The following is a 16606-nucleotide window of genomic DNA, read 5'->3' as shown; positions in this document are numbered from 1 at the left end:
GGGAAATTAGGTCCATGAGGGACTTACTCAAGCTAAGAACTGCTTTCCAAATCTCTTCAAGAGTAAACTCTTGCAGTTGATCCAGTTCAAACTCCTTCTGATGAATGGGCACTTAGAGAAGATAAGGCCATCGCAGAAAGATTAAATGATTTCTTTGCTTCGGTGTTTACTGAAGAGGATGTTGGGGAGGTACCTGTAATGGAGAAAGTTCTAATGGGCAATGATTCAAATGGACTGAATCAAATCACGGTGAAACTAGAAGATGTGGCAGGCCTGATTGACAAACTGAAGAATAGTAAATCACCTGGACCGGATGATGTACACCCCAGAGTTCTGAAGGAACTAAAAAATGAAATTTCAGACCTATTAGTAAAAATTTGTAACCTATCATTAAAATCATCCATTGTACCTGAAGACTGGACGATAGCAAATGTAACCCCAATATTTAAGAAGGGCTCCAGGGGTGATCCGGGAAACTACAGACCGGTTAGCCTGACTTCAGTGCCAGGAAAAATAGTGGAAAGTGTTCTAAACATCAAAATTACAGAACATATAGAAAGACATGGTTTAATGGAACAAAGTCAGCATGGCTTTACCCAGGGCAAGTCTTGCCTCACAAATCTGCTTCACGTTTTTGAAGGAGTTAATAAACACGTGGATAAAGGTGAACCGGTAGATGTAGTATACTTGGATTTTCAGAAGGTGTTTGACAAAGTTCCTCATGAGAGGCTTCTAGGAATAAAAAGTCATGGGATAGGTGGTGATGTCCTTTCGTGGATTGCAAACTGGCTAAAAGACAGGAAACAGAGAGTAGGATTAAATGGACAATTTTCTCAGTGGAAGGGAGTGGACAGTGGAGTGCCTCAGAGATCTGTATTGGGACCCATACTTTTCAATCAACCTAATAAACGAAGGTTGACCGACGTGCCGCAAATGCGCAGTAGAAAGCAGCTCTACCGTGCATGCGAGCACGTCGGTCACAGTGTGCCTCTTAAAAATAAAAATGGCGCTGTAGGAGCGGCGGCCCGAAGACCCGGAGCGGCGGCGGAACCGGCCCGAAGACCCGGAGCGGCGGCGGCGGCACCGGCCCGAAGACCCGGAGCGGCGGCGGCGGCCCGAAGACCCGGAGCGGCGGGAGCGGCGGCCCGAAAGGCGGCGGCGGCGGCACCGGCCCGAAGACCCGGAGCGGCAGGAGCGGCGGCCCGAAGACCCAGAGCGGCGGCCCGAAGACCCGGAGCGGCAGCCCGAAGACCCGGAGTGGTGGGAGCGGCAGCGGCAGCCCGAAGAGCGGCGGGCGGCACCGGCCCGAAGACCCGGGCAGGAGCGGCGGCGGCCCGAAGACCCGGAGCGGCAGGAGCGGCCGCCCGAAGACCCGGAGCGGCGGCGGCATGCGCGCGAGGGAGGGACAGACTTCCGTCCATCTGTCCCTCCCTCGCGCGCATGCCGCCGCCGCTCCGGGTCTTCGGGCCGCCGCTTCTGCCGCTCCGGGTCTTTGGGCCGCCGCCGCCGCCGCTCCGGGTCTTCGGGCCGGTGCCGCTCCCGCCGCTCCAGGTCTTCGGGCCGGTGCCGCTCCCGCCGCTCCTGGTCTTCGGGCCGCCACTCCTGCCGTTCCGGGTCTTCGGGCCGCCGCTCCGGGTCTTCGGGCCGCCGCTCCTGCCGCTCCGGGTCTTCGGCGGAGATCGACTGAGGGGAGGAAGGAGGGAGGGAGAGGGGAGGAGGGAGAGAGGAGTGACTGAGGGGAGGAGGGAGGGGGGAGAGAGGAGTGACTCAGGGGAGGGGGGGAGAGAGGAGTGACTCAGGGGAGGAGTGACTCAGGGGAGGGGGGGAGAGAGGAGTGACTCAGGGGAGGAGGGAGGGGGGAGAGAGGAGTGACTGAGGGGAGGGGGAGAGAGGAGTGACTCAGGGGAGGAGGGAGGGGGGGAGAGAGGAGTGACTGACTGAGGGGAGGGGGGAGAGATGAGTGACAGGGGAGGGGGGAGTGACTGAGGGGAGAGAGAGGAGTGGGAGGGGGGAGAGAGTGGGGGAGGTGGGAGGGAGAATGAGGGGGAAGGAAATGATCAAAAAAAAATGTTAATGTAGCCCGTTTTAACGGGCTTAACGGCTTGTATATTTATAAATGATCTGGAAAGAAATATGATGAGTGAGATAATCAAATTTGCAGATGACACAAAATTGTTCAGAGTAGTTAAATCACAAGCAGATTGTGATAAATTGCAGGAAGACCTTGTGAGACTGGAAAATTGGGCATCCAAATGGCAGATGAAATTTAATCTGGATAAGTGCAAGGTGATGCATATAGGGAAAAATAACCCATGCTATAATTACACAATGTTGGGTTCCATATTAGGTGCTACAACCCAAGAAAGAGATCTAGGCGTCATAGTGGATAACACATTGAAATCATCAGTTCAGTGTGCTGCGGCAGTCAAAAAAGCAAACAGAATATTGGGAATTATTAGAAAGGGAATGGTGAATAAAACAGAAAATGTCATAATGCCTCTGTATCGCTCCATGGTGAGACTGCACCTTGAATACTGTGTACAATTCTGGTCGCCGCATCTCAAAAAAGATATAATTGCGATGGAGAAGGTACAGAGAAGGGCTACCAAAATGATAAGGGGAATGGAACAGCTCCCCTATGAGGAAAGACTAAAGAGGTTAGGACTTTTTAGCTTGGAGAAGAGACGGCTGAGTGGGGATATGAGAGAGATGTTTAAAATTATGAGAGGTCTAGAATGGGTAGATGTGAATTGGTTATTTACTCTTTCGGATAGTAGAAAGACTAGGGGGCACTCCATGAAGTTAGCATGGGGCACATTTAAAACTAATCGGAGAAAGTTCTTTTTTACTTAACGCACAATTAAACTTTGGAATTTGTTGCCAGAGGATGTGGTTAGTGCAGTTAGTATAGCGGTGTTTAAAAAAGGATTGGATAAGTTCTTGGAGGAGAAGTCCATTACCTGCTATTAAGTTCACTTAGAGAATAGCCACTGCCATTAGCAATGGTAACATGGAATAGACTTATTTTTTGTGTACTTGCCAGGTTCTTATGGCCTGGATTGGCCACTGTTGGAAACAGGATGCTGGGCTTGATGGACCCTTGGTCTGACCCAGTATGGCATTTTCTTATGTTCTTATGTTCTTCTAGCTTCCATCATCTTCCCAGTAGGCTGGATTTCTTCTACTCACCAATTGACTCAGGACATACTGACCAGCTTTCTGCCTGAGGTCTCCAGCAAAACTACCAGCAAGTATGGCCCCCAGTTTATTGGGAACATCTTTTACTGCTACTGTTGCCTGGGTGATATCATTGATTTGTGCTGGGCTGGAGCTGTTCCTCCTGGCTTCCTTCACTGCTTTGTCCACAGGAGGTTCCCTCACTTTGGGGCTAATTGAAATACTGAGTTCTGAGAGAAAAGGGGGAAAAAAATTCTTCCCCACTTCCAAGCTCTCCAATGAATGATCCCCAGACATCATTAGATCCCACTGGATGTAGGAGTCAATCGGGACTAACAGAGCAGGGCCTGCAAAACCTGCAGAGTAGATACCTGCTACAACCTTTTGGCTTGCCAAAGGGGAAAAAAAGATAAATTAATTCAAGCAGAAAGCTCCTGGTAGGTATGTCTTTTAATGCAGCTCCTGATAGGTATGTCTTTTCATAAGCTGCCATTTTAGTTCCCAACTTCCCAATGCCCATACTTTCCTTTTGAGAACTGGTGCAAGGTCTGCAGGGAAAAGTACTTGCACACTTTGAAACAATACAGGCACTTTTGAAAATTGCCTTAGTGTCAGGTCAAGATATTTAGGCTCCTTCATTAGGTCAGTGACATTCTGGTGACCTGAGCTGATGAAGGGAGCAAAGTTCTCAAAAACTAATCATAAATTTATGAAGTTATTCAATACAAATGTATCACTAACTTGTTTATTAACCTTTTTTTCTATGTTTTCAAATGACTTAACATGGTAATCATACTACTTTATTCATTTTGTACTCTGTAACAGTGAATATACATCCTGTTGATATATTGGAATTCATGTTTCTGGTTTCTTGATTTAACTTATCTGTGATGAGAAAAATAAAATTGCAAATTAATTTATTTGTGGGTGGGAAGAATCAGTTTAAAAAATACTTCATCTACTGAAATATCATCTACTCCTCAAGATAGCTTGGCTTTCTGACTTAGTTGTTATTTATTCACTTTGAACTTGCTTTCTACTCGGAATTTAATAATGTGACTAATACATATTTTATACAATCCAGGAACAACTGATCTGGTAAATCAACAATGTATTTTATTAATAGCACAGAGGCAGATTTAAACCCCAGGATGCAGATGATGACTACTTTCTTTTCATCTGTTTCACTAGTCACAATGGCTTGATTCAAAACATTGTTACCATTGCATATGTCCCTCAGATAAAAGATTTACATGTAGGTAAAGTCCCAACTGGCTAAATCAGCATTGACTGATTTTATCATTTCTGACACATAAAATTCCTTCTCTGCAGGAGAAATGCCATAGGAAGAATGCTTTGAATTAGGCTATAATTAAGGCTGAAGGAAATAAAAAATACAGCAATAATATGTATCAGTGTATGATATTTTAGTATTTTAGAGGATGTTTCAGTAAGTAATATGGAGTGAGGTGCTAAGGTTGCAAGTAGTTTGGTTTATAATAAATTTGCTATGCTAAACTTCTGGCAGATACTTTTTTAACTGGGCATATTGGATAGGTCAATCGATCCTTTTCATAGGGGTGAGCATGGAAAAATGTTTCATTTCCCGTTATTCATCTTCTTATGCATATTGTTTATTTAATTTCCATGAACGTCAATGGTGGAAAACAAATATTATTCATGCCTTTAATAATGTGGTTTTCCACCCAAATTTTATGAAACCTACAGGCAGGCAGCAGCAGAGACAATAGTACCCCAAGGTTACTGAGAAGGGGCAGGGCAGTAGTAGTAACTTCAACACTCCAAGGCACTGTGAGCGGGGCAGAGCGAACAGCAGATGAAGCAATACCCCAAGGCTGTTGGACTCCGGAAGTGGATCCTTGGGCCGGCCGCTGGGGAGGCGGATGGGAGGCAGACTACCGAGCCGACGTCGAGTCTTCACCTGGAAACCCGAGACTCCCCCAGAGGAGCTGTTGGAGACCGGGTCGCTAGGGCTTAGGTGGCTTCACCCTGGAAGCCCGAGGTCCCCCCAGGAGGAGCCTGGTGCCGGCTGAAATTAACTCCTGCCTTTGGGCAGGCGTTAATTTCTGAGAGTAAAATGTGCGGCTTGGCTGCATATTTTACTTTCTGTATCGCGCAGGACTAACTAATAGGCTCATCAACATGCATTTGCATGTGGCAGCCGGTATTAGTTTCAGGGGGATTGGGGGTGTGGGGATGTGGTGTGTAAGGGGTAATAATAGCGCGTGGAAAATGTGCATCTAAACGGGGGCTAATGGTGCGCTCAGCCTGAGCGCACCGTACTGAATCGGCCTGATTGTTTGATAAATGATTTATGAAGACTGGTGATGTTTCTGTTTCTCCATTGCTGCATTGCATACAGAGTTTGGCTTATTGTGGTTTGCGGTTTTGGTTCAGTTTCTGTTCATAGTTTAAAGTCTCTTAATTCTGAATTTGGTGAGAGTGAGTCCGTGTTCTGCATGTTTAATTGAAATGGGGTATTCTGTGTTAAAACAAAAAAAGGAGGAGGGGAGCAGCACAGTAATTTTTCGCACAGGGCATCAAAAATGCTAGCACCGGCCCTGTTAACAACCAATACAGAATAAAATCCTGATCTAACAACATCTAAAATAGATTATACAAGTAAGTAAGAGCATAAACATTGCTTCATTATATCCCACAGGAGACAGAAGCTATCTCAGGGTTTTCCAAGCTGAGGGCAGGAGCTGGGGAGATACTGACTGCTGAGCTGCCAGGGCTCAGGGGAGACTGTCTTATGTGGGCTCTAGAGGCATGGGCCTGGCTCTGGTCTGGAATCTGCGAGGGCTGGGAGAAGTGCTGCAGGGGGTGAGGGGGCAGAAGCAGTTCCAGAAAAAGAGATGTGACTGGGCTCAGGAAGTGCAGAGCAGGGAAGTAAACCAAGCCTGTGGAGGAGGAGCTTGCCAATGAAAGGAAATCTAACTTGCTGAGGAAGGGTGAGGGGTGGGGACCAGTGAGGGGCTAGGGTGAACCAAGCCTGCAGATAAAAAGAAGCTGGCAAAGGAGAGGTGAAGAGTAACCAGTTGGGGAGAGAAAGGGGATCAGGAAGGGACAGGTCAAGGATGAATGGGGAACAGAGAAGGCTAAGGAGATATAGGGACTGGAGCAGGCAGAGATTTATTAAACCATCCTCCCTAAATATATAAGTAAAAGTATACCCATGCAGGAGGGGGAGAATTTGAAAAGTGCAGAGGGAGTAAGGAGGGGAGGGGAGAAAAGGATAAGATGGAGAAAGGAAGAATAGGAAATTATGAGAGGAAGGGGAGGGAGTGGTGGGGACAGGCGAGCCTAGAGGTGGGGAGAGACTAGTGTGGGTGGGATGCAGGGTGGGGAGGAGACTGGTGGGGATAAGCTGGTGGTGGGGAAAAGAATGATTGATTAGGCTATGAATGCTTCCCTAGTTTTTCATTTGGCCATGAGTCTTCTCTGTGTCTACGTTATCTGCTCTTCCCTGAATATTTAAATACAGGCTGTTCAGTCACACTATGACACACTGTGTCTTGTTTTTATTTTTTTTTCCCTTTGTTTTATGTTGAGTTTATATGTATATGTGTTAGCAAGCCCTGCATCCCTTCTCTCTGTAGCCTGATGAGATGAAAGTTTGTCCCTGATGAATAAGTGGGAGAAGTTGGGAGTTGGTTTGTGGGCTATGAGGTGCAGTAAGCCTCATCTAAATATTCTCTTCTTTCTCTCTTCTCCTATGTGTCCCTCTTCTCATTGTCTCTCTCTGTTTGTTCTTTCATCTTGCACGCATTCTTCCACTTACTTACCTTTCATTCTTTGTCTAATTCTTCCTCTTCTCTCCTGCATTTACTCTTCCCTCCCCTCTGCAGCAATCCCTCTTCTTACAGTCTCACACAAGCAGGGGGCAGCAACTTATCTCCTTGTAACCTGGCATAGGCTGCTGCTGCTGGGGATGATGTCATTGACAGCTCAACTTAAGAAGCCACATAAAGCTGATCCCTGTGATAAGAGATTGTAATAAAAAAAAAAAAAGCATGTACAGTATGTGCTTTAAATCATGGAGGACTGGAATAAAAATACATTTTAAAGAGAGAGGTTTACATTCACCCCTGAAACTGTCATTTTTTTTGTGGCAGGATGATTTATTATTTAGACATTGCTTTAGTCAGGCAGATTGTAGGAGTATCTTGCAAATTGTAGTGCATAGTGCTTGTCATCATTTTTTTGGTGTATTTGACCAAGCTGATTCTCAATCTGAGTGATGCTGCTTTCTCACCCTTGGGGAATTTCATATTATCAAGATGGCATCTGTGGCAGCTGGAACAAAAAAATATATATATGGAATTTAGCTTCTGCAAGTGAAAGGACAACAATTTATGCATAGAAGTGCAGGTTTTTGCACACGAGGGTTCATTTCTTTTGCCTCCCAACATATGAAATCAGTTCTTAAAGAAGAATGAAATATAGTTGGTCAGGAATATGTTTAAAACAGCATACTTCAATATGTAAAAGACATAATTTAATTGCCATGTACTGAAAAGAATGTAGCTATTGGTAAATAGACACAACTAGTGTTATGAAGCAACCAAAATAAGTAATTACTAAAAGGCAATTCCAGAGAAACCGTAGAAGCAATGTTTTTAAAGCTGGAGAAATCTAAAATGACTACAGATCTAGAAATGGTGGAGGCACTTTTCATTAAACAATCTAGTGGCACGATGCATAGGCATTCTTGGACGCATGTAACTTTTAGCAAATATTCAAAGTGAAAGTGCCCAAGTAGTTTCCCTTTGAAAATTTGCTAAATTTCATGGAAACAAAAATACCCAAGCATCTTGCTGGTGCTATATTTGTGGCTTGCGGTATGTGCCAGAAAATATATGCTTCTGTTTGAAGCTTTAATACATGTGTGTATTTTCCTCCCCTTATCCGACTGTTCTCTAGAACATCTACATTTTGAGCAATTAAATACTAGGGATGTTCAATTGATTTTCCCAGAATGGTTCGAGAGAACCGAAAAACGATTTAATTTTTTCCAAAATTTCAGAAAAAATTCATTTTCAGTCCGATAGTGTGCACTAACATGGCAGAGTTACTGCTAACGGGGAGTTAGCGTGCACTAGCACGAAAATTGGGGCCCCCGAAAAAAAAAACCCTGAACCACGGGAAAAATGAAATTCCCACCGGGGGGGGGGGGGGGGCCCCCGAAACGAAGCCCAACACAATTTAGCAACCCGAAGCACATATCTATTAAATACAGCCACCCAGTTTCATGCTATTTAGCTGTTCTGCAGACTACAATTTAAAACCCTTTGATCTAGCTGGCTAACAGTTAATCATCTAGATTGTTCTATTATCCTTTGTAAGTGTATTGATAGTCTTCATCATTCTCCCTGTCACTTGCAGCAAAATTGTTCCGTTTATTATACGCGCATGTTTTCATCCTAGATCCAGCTGCATCTTCTGGCATGTCTACATTTTGAGCAGATGCATTTAGCTGCTTTGTGGGGAGATTATTTTCAAACCCTTTGTCTATGACTGATTTAAAAGCCCTGAAGCAGAGATATTTGTGAAATATCAGCAATGTTGGCGGTTTTTGTCAGTTTGGCGTTCCGGGACGTTAATCCATCTTCAGCAGCCATGAGTACTTTCTTTGTATGTGCTATATTGAAAAGAATATAATGGGCCACTTGATTTTGGTATTTAAAAAGTTTATAAAAATGGAGGTTTTTGACCAGTGAATGACAAATGAATAGCCTAATCACTTTTGAGGATTTTTCCTCCTGTACAAAAAAAAAATAAATAAAAATTTTAATTCAGCTTTTTGAGTAAAAAATTATCCAGAATGTTATATACTCGATAGGAATAGCACTTTCAGTCAGCATTATTAATCTAAGTTAACTTGGGGGAGTTTGCTGTGTGTTTTTCCATGCAACATAAATTATGCCTGCTCCTGGGCAGATGTAATTTCTGCACATATATCTCTGCCTGTACCCAGTGCTACCTGCAAATTTTCAAAGCAGGCTGATGTGCTTAAAACTGCTTTGAAAATCTGGGCTAAAGTCTGATGTTCTAGGAGCCTACACAGGTTACTAAAAATTATTCTCTGTAGGTGTGTTTCTAGTTTTTTTCATTCTCATTACTAATAGCACAATCAGTCCATTAATTCTGCAATAGCTGCACCTGGAACAGCTGCAAACTCAGTGCGGGCTAATAGGTTATTTATCAAAATGCGATGTGGGCTTATTGTGTCGCGGTGGTAACATTTAAATTAGGGGAAGGGGTGGAGTTAGGGAGGAATTTGGGCAGGGTTAAGGCAAATGAGGTGGCAGCACTGCTACGGTTGATAATATTTTGGACATTATCGCCGGCAGTAATGTGGGTAATAACACCACCTTTTGCCGAGGCCCTATGGGGGCGATAGTGTGCAGCACGGGCACAATCATGGCAGGTGAAAAGGCACCGCCATGATGCAGCTGGCCTCACATTATCGCCCCCCTGCTCCTTTAGATTTTGCACATCATTATTTCACTGTAATTATTGCAGAATGATGAATCCCTCTTTAAGGGATGGAGCAGCAAGTCACATGACAAGTGATGAGGTATTCTGTACAGAAACTGACTTCAGCATGAAAGAAAGCTAGAAGTTTCTGGCAGATGTAAAAAGTTAATAGCAGAGGGTACAGGAGATGGATTCCTGTTTTTTAGCACAAAATTGAGGGGCATACTTAAAAACCATGTGGAGGAGGCCTTATATGTTCCAAATCTAGAAGAAAGCCTAATGTCAGTGAAATGCCTTGCTAACAATGGCCTTACAGAGCAATTTCGAATTTTAGCCAGAGGAATTGTGGATATTTAAACTTATGGACCTATAAACTTGTTCTACAAGAATGAACAGGCTAAAAATTACTGTTCAAACTCATCACAAGTGCATCCACATATATCATAGGTGCTTAAGACAGAGAAACCTGGAGGCCATAAAAGGAGCTTGCATTCCAGGTCTAATAAAATGTCCAAGAGTTGATTCACAACACTAACTCTCTTCAATTTCTCTTCTTAATACTCACATGCAATGTATTCTTCAACAGAAATCCCTCACCTGGAAGCATTGAAGCCAACTTCTGAAAATGATTGGGAGTGCTGAACTCTATACAAATTACAGAGCCCCCGGAAAAACAGAAAAAACAGAACACAGGAGGTTGAGAGTGTTACTGACCAGCCTGTATTTAAATGTCAAGAGAAGAGCACCTAATATGGAGGTGGGGAAGATTCAAGTGCCTGCTCCTGGGCAGATATGCCCATCTGCCCAGGAGCAGGCATAATGCTGAAGTCAGTTTTTGTTCCAGAAAACTTTGTTTTCTGGAACAAAAACTGGGGAAGATTGAAAGTCCCACAAGTCATTCTTCTTCCCAACTCCAGCTTATTCCCACCAGTCTATACTCTCCTGTTTCATTCCTCACCCGACAGTTCACATTTCCCACTGACCTATTCTTCTCGGTTTCCCCACTAGTTCCTCTTCCCATCCCTTCACACCCCAGCAGGTTCCTTCTCACCCCTCCTCAGCCAGCTGCCCTCCTCTGCAAGCTTGATTCACTCACCCTTTCACTGATTCCCACCCCTCATGAGCTCGTTAAGCTTCCCTTCATTGGCAGGCTCAGCTCACCTTTTAATCTGTGATTCCTAGGGATGTGCAGAGGGACGGCATACGTTGCATTTGTAATTTGTATTTGTCGGGGGGCAGATACGTTGCATTCGGTAAGGAGGGCCCTCGATATGTTCATGCGTTCATTCTTATTCATTTCCCGGCTAAAATTGAATTAACTACAACCCCCCACCCTCCTGACCCCCCCAAGACTTACCAAAACTCCCTGGTGGTCCAGCGGGGGGTCCTGGAGCCATCTCCTTCACTCACACTGTTGGCTGCCGGTATTCAAAATGGTTCCGATAGCCTTTGACCTTACTATGTCACAGGGGCTACTGGTGCCATCGGTTGGCTCCTGTGACAAAGTGAGGACAAAGGTTATCGGTGCCATTTTGAATACTGGCAGTGACGGCCCGAGTGCAGAAGGTCGCTCCCAGACTCCCGCTGGACCACCAGGGACTTTTGGCAAGTCTTGGAGGACCCTCCTGACCCCCACAAGACTTGCCAAAAGTCCCTGGTGGTCCAGCGGGGGTCCGGGAGCGATGGATGGCCATCTTGCGCCGGCCATCCATTGCTCCTATCATGTGACAGGGGCTGACCAATGGCACCAGTAGCCCCTGTGACATAGTAAGGTCAAAGGCTATCGGTGCCATTTTGAATACCGGCAGCCAACGGCGTGAGTGCAGGAGATGGCTCCCGGAGCCCCTGATGGACCACCAGGGAGTTTTGGTAAGTCTTGGGAGGGTCAGGAGGGTGGGGGGTTTGTTTAAATTTGCTCCTTTAGAAGGCCGAATAATTTGGTGAAGATTACGAATATGGCCCTATACGTTGCTGATTACCAATACGTTGGAAACAAATGCACACCCCTATTGATTCCCCCTCGTCCACAGGCTTGGATCTCTTCCCTGCTCTGTACTCCCTGTTCCCAGGCACTTTGTTTTCTGGAACTGCTCCTGCCTCTCTTTCTCCTGCTGCACTTCCCCCAGCACTCACAGATTCCAGGCCAGAACCAGTCCTAGGCCCGCAGAGGCATCATAAGACGTTCCACCACCTGCATGTCCTGAGCCCTTGCAGATCAGCAGTCAGTATCTCCCCAGCATGTGGTGCTTCCTGTCCTCAATTTGGAAACCCCAGCAATATCTGCTGTCTTATGGGATCTAACAGGGGAATATTTATTTATTTTTGTGAACAAGGGGAACAGTGTTAACCTCAAGACCCCTGCAAATCAAGCCCTGACAGCAGCCTGTGATGTCATCCAGGGGCGACACGGTAGTTTTCCTACTGCAGGTCCTTTAAAAATGTCTAAGCTGTGTGTGTGTATGCCTGTGTGGCTGTCGGCTGCGTCCTCACTAGCCATGGCGTCGGTAGGCCCTCCTTGGCCCAGGGCTTGAGGTAAGAGCGACCGTTCACGGGACAAACCCATGACTGGCCAAATGCAACAAGAGGCAGTGCAAACTTTCATTTTCGCTCGTGTGCCTTACTTGGCTGGGTTGGTGTCTTTGGGTGAATGATGCAGAAGCAGGTCAGGGGTGGGAGGGAATGTGTCAGGGACAAACTGGGTCCTATTGTGGGAGGCAGAGAGAATTATAAGAACATACCTCCTGGCATGTAGTTATTGAATCAGGGATTAAAAGGGTTACACTGATGTAATAAGACATTCAGGTGAGATTGGTGCTTACAGAAATAGATAGTGATGAGAGGAGTGATACCTATTCTTGGGAGTTCCTTTTCAAGATTATTTTATTTTTTTATTTATATTACACTTTTCACACTTTTTTCAGCACTTAAAAGTGGATTACATTCAGGTACTGTAGGTATTTCCCTATCCCCAGAGAGTTTACAATCTAAGGGGGGCATTTATCAAATTGCGTTAACACCTTTAACGCATGTGATAGCACCATAATGCATGGTGTGATGCAAATCTGAAAAAGAGGAGGAGTTAGGGCTCACAGTTTTGTGAAGCCCTGTCATGTGGCTTTAACTACATCTTTTTCATTAGTGGCAGGTTGTGTTAGGGTTTTATTGTGATGTTTTTACCCATGCTGGGAGGAAAAAGAGGGAGAGGGAGAGGGAGAGACTAGTTGTAATGTGCTCACACTAGATAGGTATTTATATCTCTATGGGAAGCCCATCTAGTAACTCGAGGTGAGGTTTAGGTATTAGTGTAGGGGTTAGGGGCCACATTGACATTCAAAGTGAGATGTACGAACAGCACAGTGCTCTCTTGTGAAAATTTGATGACCTTCAGAGTGAGAAAACTCACCCAAAGATGAGATTTGTGCAATGTTCTCTCAACCTAGCTTGATGTTACCCAGGTAGAGAGTCCATCAAGCTAGGTTGAGAGAACATTGCACAAATCTCATCATCAAATCTTCACAAGAGAGCACTGTGCTTTTCGTACATCTCACTTTGAATGTCAAAGTGGCCCCTAACCCCTACACTAATACCTAAACCTCACCTCGAGTTACTAGGTGGGCTTCCCATAGAGATATAAAATCCTATCTAGGGGGAGGACTTTGTGATAAACTGCCTATTACCATAAAACATGCCCCTTTTCCTATCCCATGCAATATTTTTCACATTTTGATAAATCGAGGCCTAAGTTTGGACCTAAGGCAATGGAGGGTAAAGTGACTTGCCCAAGGTCACAAAGAGCAACAGCAGGACTTGAATGCTGGGCTCCTGGTTTTAACCCACTGCTCTAACCACTAGGCTACTCCTCCACTCAAATTATGATTCAAATAGCTGCATGAGTACTCAGATCAATATGGCTGAGAAGAGAAAGAGAGAGGAGAAGGAAAGCGAGCAGGAGGAGGAGGAGGAAAGTGAGCAGAAGGAGGAGGAGCTACTCTTATACAGAGTTTACAGGATTAGAACGCAGTTCCTGGATCTGTCAGAGAAGGAAGCACACACAGGTTCAGATTCAACAAGGAAACCATACAGTACCTATGCCAGCTGTTAGAGCAAGACCTGCAATCTACCCCCAAAGGGGCCATGCCTTGCCAGTACACATCAAGGTCACTACCGCCCTACTGCCCTGGCCTTTTTTGCTACCGGCACTTTTCAGACACCTCTAGGGGTCAGATCTGGACTCAGTCTTCCACCTCTAGGTGTATACAGCAGGTCCTGGCTGCCCTGCTTAGGAAGGCTTAACACTTTACATCCTTCCCTACCAGAAGACAGGAACAACACCAAATAATGTCTGATTTCTATCAAATTGCATCTTTCCCCTCTGTCTTGGGAGCTATTGATTACACTCATGTCCCCATAAGGGCACCAGGGCAGATGAGCCACCTACTGCAAGAGTTTCCATTCCTTCAATATGTAAATGGTCTGCGATATCAAGGGCATCATCATGAACGTCGTGCAGGCCCAGCAGCACTAGGTGTGCAAATCGTGCAATTGCACAGGGCAGTACACCCAGTGGGGGGCATCGGGAACTGGTAGAGGCCCGTGCTGCCACCGATCAATCCAATCCCACTGGCGGCAGAAGAAGCAGGAGGCCACAGCAGAAGAGGAAGCCTGTCTAGTAGCTCCTCCTCATGTGCTGGTCCCGCAGTATTCATCACCCGGGGTGCTAGCACTTCCTGTATTCTCGTGATGCATGAGATGAGAATATAGGAAGTACTAGAACCATAAGTATTGAATTACCTCGGGGCCAGCACATGAAGTGGAACTGCAGAATGGCTGCTTTCCACAAAGAAGAAGGTACAGGCTGGCAGCAGCAGTGGAGGAGGAATGATCTGTGGACCCTAACTGTTTGGTTTGCCTGTGTGAGTGAGTGAATGGGAGGCTGCCTGTGATGAGTGTGTATGTGAATGGGAAGTTAAGAACATAAGAACATAAAAAATTGCCATACTGGTTCAGACCAAGGGTCCATGAAGCCTGGCATCCTGTTTCCAACAATGGCCAATCCAGGCTACAAGTAACTGGCAAGTACCCAAACACTAAGTCGATCCCATGCTATTGATGCCAGTAATAGCAGTGGCTAATCCCTAAGTCAACTTGATTAATAGCAGTTAATGGATTTCTCTTCAAAGAACTTATCCAAACCTTTTTTAAACCCAGCTACACTAATTGCACTAACCACATCCTCTGGTAACAAATTCCAGAGCATAATTGTGCGTTGAATGAAAAAGAATTTTCTCTGATTAGTTTTAAATGTGCCACTTGCTAACTTCATGGAATATCCCCTAGTCCTTTTATTATCCAAAAAAGTAAATAACCAATCCACATGTACCTGTTCTAGACCTCTCATGATTTTAAAGACCTCTATCATATCCCCCCTCAACCTTCTCTTCTCCAAGCTGAACAGCCCTAATCTCCACCCCCTTTAACATTTTGGTTGCCCTTCTCTGTACCTTCTCCAGTGCAACTATATATTTTTTTAGATGTGGCGACCAGAATTGAACATAGTACTCAAAGTGCAGTCTCAGCGACACAGAGGATGTATGACATTTTCTGTTTTATTCATCATTCCCTTCCTAATAATTCCTAACATTTTGTTTGCTTTTTTGACTGTCATAGCACACTGAGCCAACAGTTTCAGTGTATTAAAAAATCCACTATGATGTTTAGATCTTTTTTCTAGGTGGTAGCTCCTAATATGGAACCTAAATCGTGTAACTACACCATGGGTTATTTTTCCCTATATGCAACACCTTGCACTTGTCCACATTAAATTTCATCTGCCCTTTGGATGCCCAATCTTCCAGTCTCGCAAGGTCCTCCTGAAATTTATCACAATCCGCTTGAGATTTAACTATGAATAATTTTGTAACATCTTCAAATCTGATTACCTCACTCATCGTATTCCTTTCCAGATTATTTATAAATATATTGAAAAGCATGTGTCCAAGTACAGATCCCTGAGGCCCTCCACTCTTTACTGTTTTCCACTAAGAAAATTGACAATTTAATCCTGCTCAACCAGTTTGCAATCCACAAAAGGACATCACCTCCTATCTCATTAATTTTTAGATTTCTTAGAAGCCTCTCCTGAGGGACTTTGTCAAATGCCTTCTGAAAATCCAAATATACTACAACTGCCGGTTCACCTTTATCCACATATTTATTAACCCCTTCAAAAAATGAAGCAGATTTGTGAGGCATGACTTTCCTTGGATAAATCCATGCTGTGTTCCATTAAACCATGTCTTTCTATATGCTCTGTGATTTTGATCTTTAGAATAGTTTCCACTATTTTTCCCGGCACTGAAGTCGGGCTCACAGATCACCCTTGGAGCTCTTTTTAAATATCGGGGTTTCATTGGCCACCTTCCAGTCTTCAAGTATAATGGATGATTTTAATGATAGGTTACAAATATTAACTAATAGATCTGAATTTTCATTTTTTAGTTCCTTCAGAACCCTAGGATGCATACCATCTGGTCCAAGTTATTTGCTACTCTTTAGTTTGTCAATCTGGCCTACTACATCTTCCAGGTTCACAGTGATTTTGTTCAGTTCGTCTGACTCATCACCCCTGAAAATCATCTCCAGAACTGGTTTCTTCCCAACATCCTCATTAGTAAACACAGAAGCAAAGAATCAATTTAATCTTTCTGCAAAAGCCTTATCTTCCCTAAGAGCCCCTTTAAACCCTCGGTCATCTAATGGTCCAATTGACTCCCTCACAGGTTTCCTGCTTTGGATATATTTTAAAATGTTTTATTATTAGTTTTTGCCTCTATGGCCAACTTCATTTCAAATTCTCTCTTCGTCTGTCTTATCAATGTTTTACACTTAACTTGGCAATGCTTATACTTTTTCCTATTTTCTTCAG

Source organism: Rhinatrema bivittatum, chromosome 2 (assembly GCF_901001135.1).
Source record: "Rhinatrema bivittatum chromosome 2, aRhiBiv1.1, whole genome shotgun sequence".
NCBI lineage: Eukaryota > Metazoa > Chordata > Amphibia > Gymnophiona > Rhinatrematidae > Rhinatrema > Rhinatrema bivittatum.
The sequence above is the reverse complement of the archived record's forward strand: the minus strand, read 5'-3'. Positions refer to the sequence as shown.